This window comes from Phragmites australis, chromosome 8 (genome assembly GCF_958298935.1).
Source record: "Phragmites australis chromosome 8, lpPhrAust1.1, whole genome shotgun sequence".
Classification (NCBI taxonomy): Eukaryota; Viridiplantae; Streptophyta; class Magnoliopsida; order Poales; family Poaceae; genus Phragmites; species Phragmites australis.
In genome coordinates, this window is record NC_084928.1 from 19417950 (window position 1) to 19426417 (window position 8468).

The window sequence follows — 8468 nt, forward strand, 5'->3', positions numbered from 1 at the left end:
GTTCGCGAGCCTAGGGCTTAATCACTGTTCATAGATACGAAGATGAGGTTGAGATGGATGGTTGAGGTGTGAGATTGAGGCGAGATGTGGGCGGTGTTAGGGGTATCTTTTGCCCAGGAGGAGTCCTCTGGGTAGTTCGGGAGAGGAGCCTGGATGCCATAGACTGCTTGCATCGTTTAAGGCTGTCCATCAGTACAGTTGGCTCTAGAACTTTTCGTACTCACCACATGCTGATTTAATGGTAGGGTAAGCCAATTATCATAAGCCAAGTAAGGTGGCGGGGAGCCGGAGGTGTCCGGGACACGCTCGCAGTAACCTCGGTGCCAGAGGGGTAATGCAAGTGGGTGGTTCTGTGTATGAGAAAGGTTGACTCGAGTACCCCCTTGTGTGTACTTTTGTGAGTAGTACAAGCCGAATGGTCCTCAAGACGTGTGGGTAAAGTTGTACCCCCTATAGGGTATAAGAACAATTCGAATTGTCGTGCTCTTGGTCATGAGATGGCTATTGTTTCATTTGTATCGGTCGTAGAGTTTACGAATGTGGGATAAGGTTATGGTGTGATGGTTTTGGTTCGTGGTTTGTTGATGAGGTACTATGGTTACTATACATACATGTTCAAGTTGTGATTTACAAGGTAGAAATGTAGTTGTTTTTGGAGTTAAGTATAGATGCTCACACATATGTTTCTAGGTTGCTTACCGCATATATTTTACTTAACCTTGTGGCCTACTCTTGCTAACAGCTCAATGCATAAACCTTGGAGTCGAGCTACGTATATGTGCTCTATATGGATTAAGTTTTGTGAGTACCTTCGTACTCATGCCTACGCTTATAGGTTCTTCTGGTGAGGGTGGTGCGGTGTTTGGCTACTTCGTGCCTGCCCATGCAGGTGGGCAAGAGTAGTGCATCCTACTCTGGTGAGGTGTAGCTTTTGGGGTGGAGCCTAAGGGCATATGACTCCACTCTCCGTTTGTTGTTGTTAAGGTTTTAAATCTCCCACTGCATAGTTTCTCTTGCATAAACTATTGCAAATGGTTGCATGCTTAAGAACTTGTAATATAACTTTAATTACTCGCTCTTTCTTAAGCTATGTTGTAATATACATGTTGGAAAGGTATGTGTTCCGATCTTGAGTACAAAATATGTGTCGGGACTACGAGGATGGTATTCTGATTAATCATTGAGATTGCATTTATGAATAATGATCCTCCTGATGATTAATTAGAATACTGTTTGGACGGATTTAAGGAATTTTGGTAAAGGCTAGATGAATTGGAAAGAGCTCGTCATAGGCTTTTCAGCAAGTGTAAGATCATCTCAATCAGACTTCGTATGCAAGAGTTATGCCCATTTTACTAACATGTTGTTCTAGGACTCCAAGTAGATTTTAGGGTTCGACTAGGACTCGACTTTGACTCCGAGTAGACTTGACTTTCGAGTGATAACGTCTAGATGAGGTTATGGTTCTTCTCCTAGGTTCCTAAGCAACAAAACAATACAAAAACTTAGTAGTATCGTATTCTTTACGAAAAATATATGAACAATGAGGAATTAATTCATATTGTATGTATCCGAAGGAGCCATACCCTTATCAACCATGCTGCTCTTCTATTATGCACGTTGCTTCTGAAACAAGATACAAGGACATTTATGTCTCTCAATTTTGCACTTCCATTATGCAGGTTGCTTCTGAAACAAAAATGGAAAATTATTGTTCAACTGCACCTATCTGTTGAGTAACCATTCATTGCATTTTTCCATACCATTTCAAATGGTGCCGATAAATAAAGGTAGAGTAGTTTTAGAATTTCCTTCCTTTGCAGGTTAACCAATGCTTGATTGAGTACACATCAATTTTTTTTAGGTGAGCTCAGAGTTCCCTAGAGCTTAAATTATAGTGTGGTTTCATCAATTTAGAGGCCAGTTCTTTATGGTCATCAACTTTTGCATTGCGGATGTCCTATAAATTTAGTGTTGCATCCAAACTACAATATTGTTCTTGACTTCACAAAACATTGATGTTAGACAACAATGTATGGAAGTTTATCTCCATGTTTATACATGCTCATAAATTTTTACTTCTGTTTAACGGTGACAGGCTAATAATGCCTACATTGGATCTCACACTACACGCATACACACCCCTCTTCTCAAATTTTGTTAGTTTTTTGTATTTTGTTTTCTTTATGAATCAGCAGGTCTACTTTCTAACATTTAACCTACTTCTTATTGAGGCGTTAACCTGATTGATGAAAAACTTTTGTTCAGATTATGGTATAGCATATTGCTTACTTTTGTCGCCTCTTAGCTCATAACAGGAATTAAGTGGCAACTCTTTATTGGTTCACATTTTCTTGTGCAGTTTGTCATCTTTTTTACGACGTCAGGCTTGTTGCAATGTAACATGCTAAACCCAATGGCATGTAACTACAGCTACTTGCCAAATATAGATAAATGATTTTTTTTCTATTACCATGCCTTTTTTTGTGAGGATAATGCTTGACCTTGCTGATCTTATATGTAGACCACTTTTCTGAATGTGCCAAGATCCATGCGTACTCTAACTCATGTTGAAATTTTCAAGCTTCATGAAGGTAAGACATAGTTGGCAGTGACTGCTGAAGAGCTGGCTAACATTTCTGAATGTGCCAATGGTAGTGACTGTTGAAGATCCATGCAGAATCAGGATAACTGACCAAGATTCATTGCATGGTGATTCTGAGGGGTAATATGTATTTTGAGTCACACGGTACTATCTGTTAGAGTCATGATGTATTTTGAGGTTTTTGAACTTAACATGCATGTAAATATGAACTTACATTTTGATCTGGACCCGACTTGGGTATATATATTTTATTTTTTAAGCACACATTAATGACAGGCTAGGTATAGACCCATCACTAACGTGTGTCATATTTGATCTGGACCTAACCCGTTACTAATGAGTGTGATTAGTAATGGGTTAGGTCTAAACCCATCACTAATGACACACATTACTAATGGGTCTAGACCTAGCCTATCACTAATGATTAGATTCATCACAGATGAGTTCATATTAGTGACGTGTTAAGAGTGATGGGTAAAATACTCCTCACTAATAAGGATTATTACCCATCACTAATGTGGATTTCTGAGGTAGTGTCCCCTGTCCTCCTAGTAAAATGTCCAACTTAGTCAAGAGATAGAAAAGTCAAGTTCTGTCCATAATAGGACACATGGTTATACTGTGGTGGCTTAGTATGACGGTGTAATGATTCAATCTTTTATATGACCGAGGCAGACATCTTCAACATTGGCAACGATTACCACAGAGGTAAGTCAAGCTTCCAAGAGCATCTTCATAGGAGGGCTACCCTACCTGTCTCCACTCAAATAGTTTTCACCTATTTTACACAACACCGTCATATCCCACATGATTATCAAGTATCCGCAATTACTAAAGATTCATAGCATATGAGTTGAATTGATGTTCAGCAAGGCAAGATCTTCGAAGATATCTATTCAATCCTAAGTATGCTAGATATCAAGACATTGTCTGATATTAATATAGATAACGACAGGTAATCCTAGGGTGACATGAATTCAGGATAATGACATTTCAGGCATATCAATTGTTAGGATTTAACTACTATAAGCAATTGAAATAGCACAATATATACCACATGAGATAATAAGTCAAGTTGTAAGTTAATCAATTAGATTATTGAAAACATGGGTTCAAAATGATCGAGGAGGTAGGACTTTCCTTCTCTGAAGTCTTTCTCTTATCCTTGGTCAAGGTCAAGATTCTCGGTTCTTTTGTGAATTCCTCCAGCTCTACAAAGTGCAATTACGATTAACGACAGCCTATGCTATAGAAGAATCAAATAACACCAAATGTAAAACTAAAAGAGTCCTAATGGATATCACACTGTGTTATAAAGATAGATCTTGGATTTAGATTAATTTATGTGAAAAAATCACTGAAATTAGAGTGAGACAGAGAAGATATGACTCCTGGAAGATTTAATCTAAAATTAAATTGAGAAGTCCAAAAATTACTATCCATGCAAACCGTAACTGATAGATCCCACTAAATAGTGCTCTATGGGGCCCACAAAATAGTGCATGGGCTAGGGTTGGATCTAGGCTTGGGCCTATGTCGGAGTGTACCAAGCCAGGCCACCGGGGGAAATGGCCACGGGCCGATGGGCTCATGGTCTAAGGTAGGAAACCGGCCCGTAGGGAAAACAGCCTTGGGCATCCAAGCTGGGTTAACAGGCCAGCCCATTAGTGGGCCCAACCACGACATGCTCGGTCAGTCACGCTACTGTGACCAGAGTCTAGCAACGTGCCCGCATCGCACCGGATTGCGCTTCGTAGAGGAGAAGACCGGCAATGAGAAATCATGGTGGAGCTTCACTGGGAAGCTTGCTGGAGTTGTGGTCATGCTGGAGATTCACAACAAGGATTATGGACAGGGCATCTACATGCGACGGGAAATATGTTTTGGTGGTCATCGTCAACAGGAGGCGGCCAGAGCGCTCCTAGATGGCTGCTAGAGATAGGAACATCGACGATAGAGAAAATGGGCAGCACTTCCCTTATTCTAGTGTGTTTTGAGTATCTATAGACCTATGGCCATGCCTACGCACATCATCCTGACACGAAGGCTAGCTTGACAGAGGTGGATTGGGCACGGGTAGCGAGGAGCTTGTCGCTATTTCGCATATGGGCCACTGGACAAGGGTAGCTGCTCGAAGGAGGGCTCCATCTATCCTAGCACGCTATATATAGAAAGGAAGGAATGGGAAGGCTCACTGGTGTCTTTGGGAAAGGAAGGGCGACTGGCGGCATGAAGCTTTAGGCTGCGATGTCGGCAAGCTTGGTTGTGCATCCTCGTGCTCCTCTTGGCCCAAGACATCCTCCTGCGCTCCTACGCGCTCCGAGTGACAGGCTCTAAGGTGGTGGCGAGCGGATTGAAGTGGCGCGTCAATTGGGATGATGGCTCTCGGCAGTGGCGAATCTGGGGAAGAAGGGGAAAAAGGGCGCTGGGCTTCTGATTTTATAGAGAGAGTGGGGAAGTGAAGGTGGCAACGCCGACTCATGCTCTTAGTGAATAGAACAAGGGTGGAGTGGTCCCACCGGGAAATCCATGACATGTGGCAACGCAGCCGTCGGCCATTCGCATGTGGTACACGCCAAAGTCACGACACGTCAAGCTATCCTCCCAGGTCACACGTGCTGGCAGCAGAGAGGAGAGAGAGAGAGAGAGAGAGAGAGAGAGAGAGAGAGAGAGAGAGAGAGAGAGAGAGGGCGAGGATAGGACGATCGGCAAGTCACTGATGCTTTAAATGTGGGGCGGCGACTAAGAACAGTGCGGCAGAGTCGAGCTGGAGTAGGGAGATGGTTCTAGTGGGTGGGGTCCACGTGTCGGTGGGAGAGAGAGGTGGCATTGGTGGGCTGGTGCTCCCGCGTGCGTGAGTTGGACCTTGCGGCATCGAGGCCCATAGCGCAGAGGAGAGAAGGGGCTGACTCGGCTAGGCTGCATAGAAGAGAAAGAAGAAGAGGGCGACCAGAGAAGAAGAAAAAGAAAAGAAAATTGATTTGGGATTAAATTCAAATAAGGCTATTTGAATTTGGATTAGGATTTGGGTTTAAACCTGAAGCTTTGATTTTTGGGAGAGGTTTGAACTCAAAGGATTTGAATTTATTTGGATTTCAACTGAATTGAATCTAAGGATTTTGATTTGAATTTGAGAGACCTTCAAATTTAAATCTCCACTCAAAGAACCATAAAAACACATAAACCAAAGATGCATATGACCAACTTATTACAAGGATTAATTTAGAAATTAATTTGGTGCATTTTGAAATACTTAGCCAATAATAATATATTTGAATATATACATATATGTGTGTATATATATATTCGCATATATACTTCCTCGATTTTATGTTGATTTAAATAATTATAGAAATTATAAATGGTGTGAATTTTGCTATAATCTATATATAAAACTCAGGATGTACAATATATTTCCCTTTTTTGAACATTAAAATATGAGTGGTGCTACTATAGTATGGATACTGTAGTGTCCCTGTAGCAATAAATCTTGGTCATCCGTTCTCGATGCAATGGCTCGCGGAAGGGCTAAAGTCACGAATACTGTGGCGCGGTGACTTTGCTCTGTAAAGGTAGAGGATCTCAGTCCCCATTCCATGGATCTATGGATTTAGGTAGTGGCGCAGCTTAGTAGCATTCAATGCTCCATTGAGACAAGCAATAGATCCTCAAATCCAGTAATCCGAGTTCAAATATCGGTGGAACCTATTATTAGCTTTTTTTCTCTTCACAGTATATTTGCTGGTAGATAGTAGTATCTAAAATATCAAATGAATCTTACATTGATTCAACATGATTTTGACAATTAATGTCAATATAGTCAATGTAACTAACATAGTTTGCTAGCATATGCACTGTTGGGATTTGAGATCATTGAACTACCCGGTGATCCCACCTGATTGTTCAGTGACATGGATTTTTATAGAACGTGGGGTAACAGCTAGGTTTTTATAGTTAGAGCTATAAATACTCCTTTGCCCGGCTGGTTGAGATTGCTCATTGTCTAGACCCGTCCAAGAAACAAACGTATCTCAACTATGTATTGAGCTAGGAATCATAAATGATATCGTCCTGTTAAAACAAATAAGGAATAAGAATTTCAGTTTATAGTCGTTCTTATGGGATTATATGATAAATAAATGAGACGTTAATTACACATACCGCTAGTGTAGCATCCTCATCCCAATGGCCCAGGTAGGCCTCCGTAGTAGACGTGACATGGTGCCAGACAGTCTCTGGGGTGTAGGTGACCCGTGTATGTGTACACAGGACGTACCACCACAGGTACTCCTTGAAGATCGCCTCGGTGAAAGGAAGAGCCTCCTCAACGACATACTCAAGGGCATGGGACCACGCTGAGACATACGACGCCAAGGGATCTGCCCAGAGGTTGCCGCCTGGATGTCCCTTTCGTGTATGCCTGCAAGTCAACCATGTTAAATAGACTATTAATGAGATGAATGCTGTGGATTATTTACTTAACTTTAGTTACCTGTGGATGTGGCCTGGAATCATGCAAATGTTGACAAGGGGAAAGCCTGGACTCGTCCGAATTGCCTCATGACGCGGTGGGGTGAGTACTCCTTGACATAGATGTCGAAGACGAGCGACTTTTTCGTAAGCCAGTACTCCTCTCGCGGCTACACAACGGAGATAGACCGAAAGGCGCATGGGCTTGGATGAACATGTAGCTATAGGGGGTCCAGACCACATCTTCTGGACGAAGACAGTCGAACTCCGACCTAAAAAGCTCTTACGCGCTATGGGCCTGCTCATGCAGCTAGTGCGGTTGTGGAGAAACATAGTAAGAATGCAGAACTAAAACATGTGACAAGTAAAGCATTAATATATTGCGTATGTACCCAGCGTTGACACCACAGAGAGGCTATGGTGGGCTCATCCTCCTCGGGCTCGCCGTACCATTCCTCAGGGTACAGGGACTGCTCCACAATAGACCAGCCTATCGTGAATAGTGGGCACCCAGCAAATGTGGCTAGTGGCTCCTTCTTCATGCATGCATCACACAAGGGCCGATATGTCACAGCAAGGACAACAGAGGCCCATCTCAACTGTGGGACATCATCAGGATCCGCATCTGCGATCCACCTCCCGTACAGAACAAGGATCCTCAACACCAGGTGGCCTTAGACGCTGGTGAACATAACCCAGCCAAACAACCAAAGCAGGTAGGCCTCCAAGTGCCTCGAGACCGAGTACAACCAAAGCAGGTAAACTCTGATAACAAAATATACACATAGTTATGTGAACAGCATATAACATACACGTACACAAAGTTACATGAATATATTACAACATATAGGTAAACAATCAGATACAAATGCAAGGTCCAAATGCAACGTAGATAACTAAGGCAATTACCTTACAAATATAACATCGAGATACGCTAAATACATTCACACTTAACCGCCGTCATGACCACACCTACATAACAGGTACATTTTTCGGACAGTACTTGTATGTGTGACTTGTTTCATTGCATTTGCTGCATCACTTCACCCTTGTACCCGCCACGGATTCATCCATATCATTTCGAATCCACCGAGTTTGTTGACATCTTGGTGTGTTCTTCATCCTCTCAAAGTCTGGCACATAGATTCGTGAGGGGCCTAGATTACTTGTAAATGTATCAACAATGTTGTAGCCATACAGCTCATAGTTCCATATGTTCAGTATCTGATCCTTCATAAAGTATTTAGAAATATATTGCCTGGGAAGCATATTGTGCTCCCCACATGCAGCTATGGCGTGTGTGCATAGCCTATGTAGCAATTGTGGCTTCTGGCACGTACAGATGCAGTTCCAAGAATGCACTCTTGCACATGTCGCTCACGTCTGCCACCCT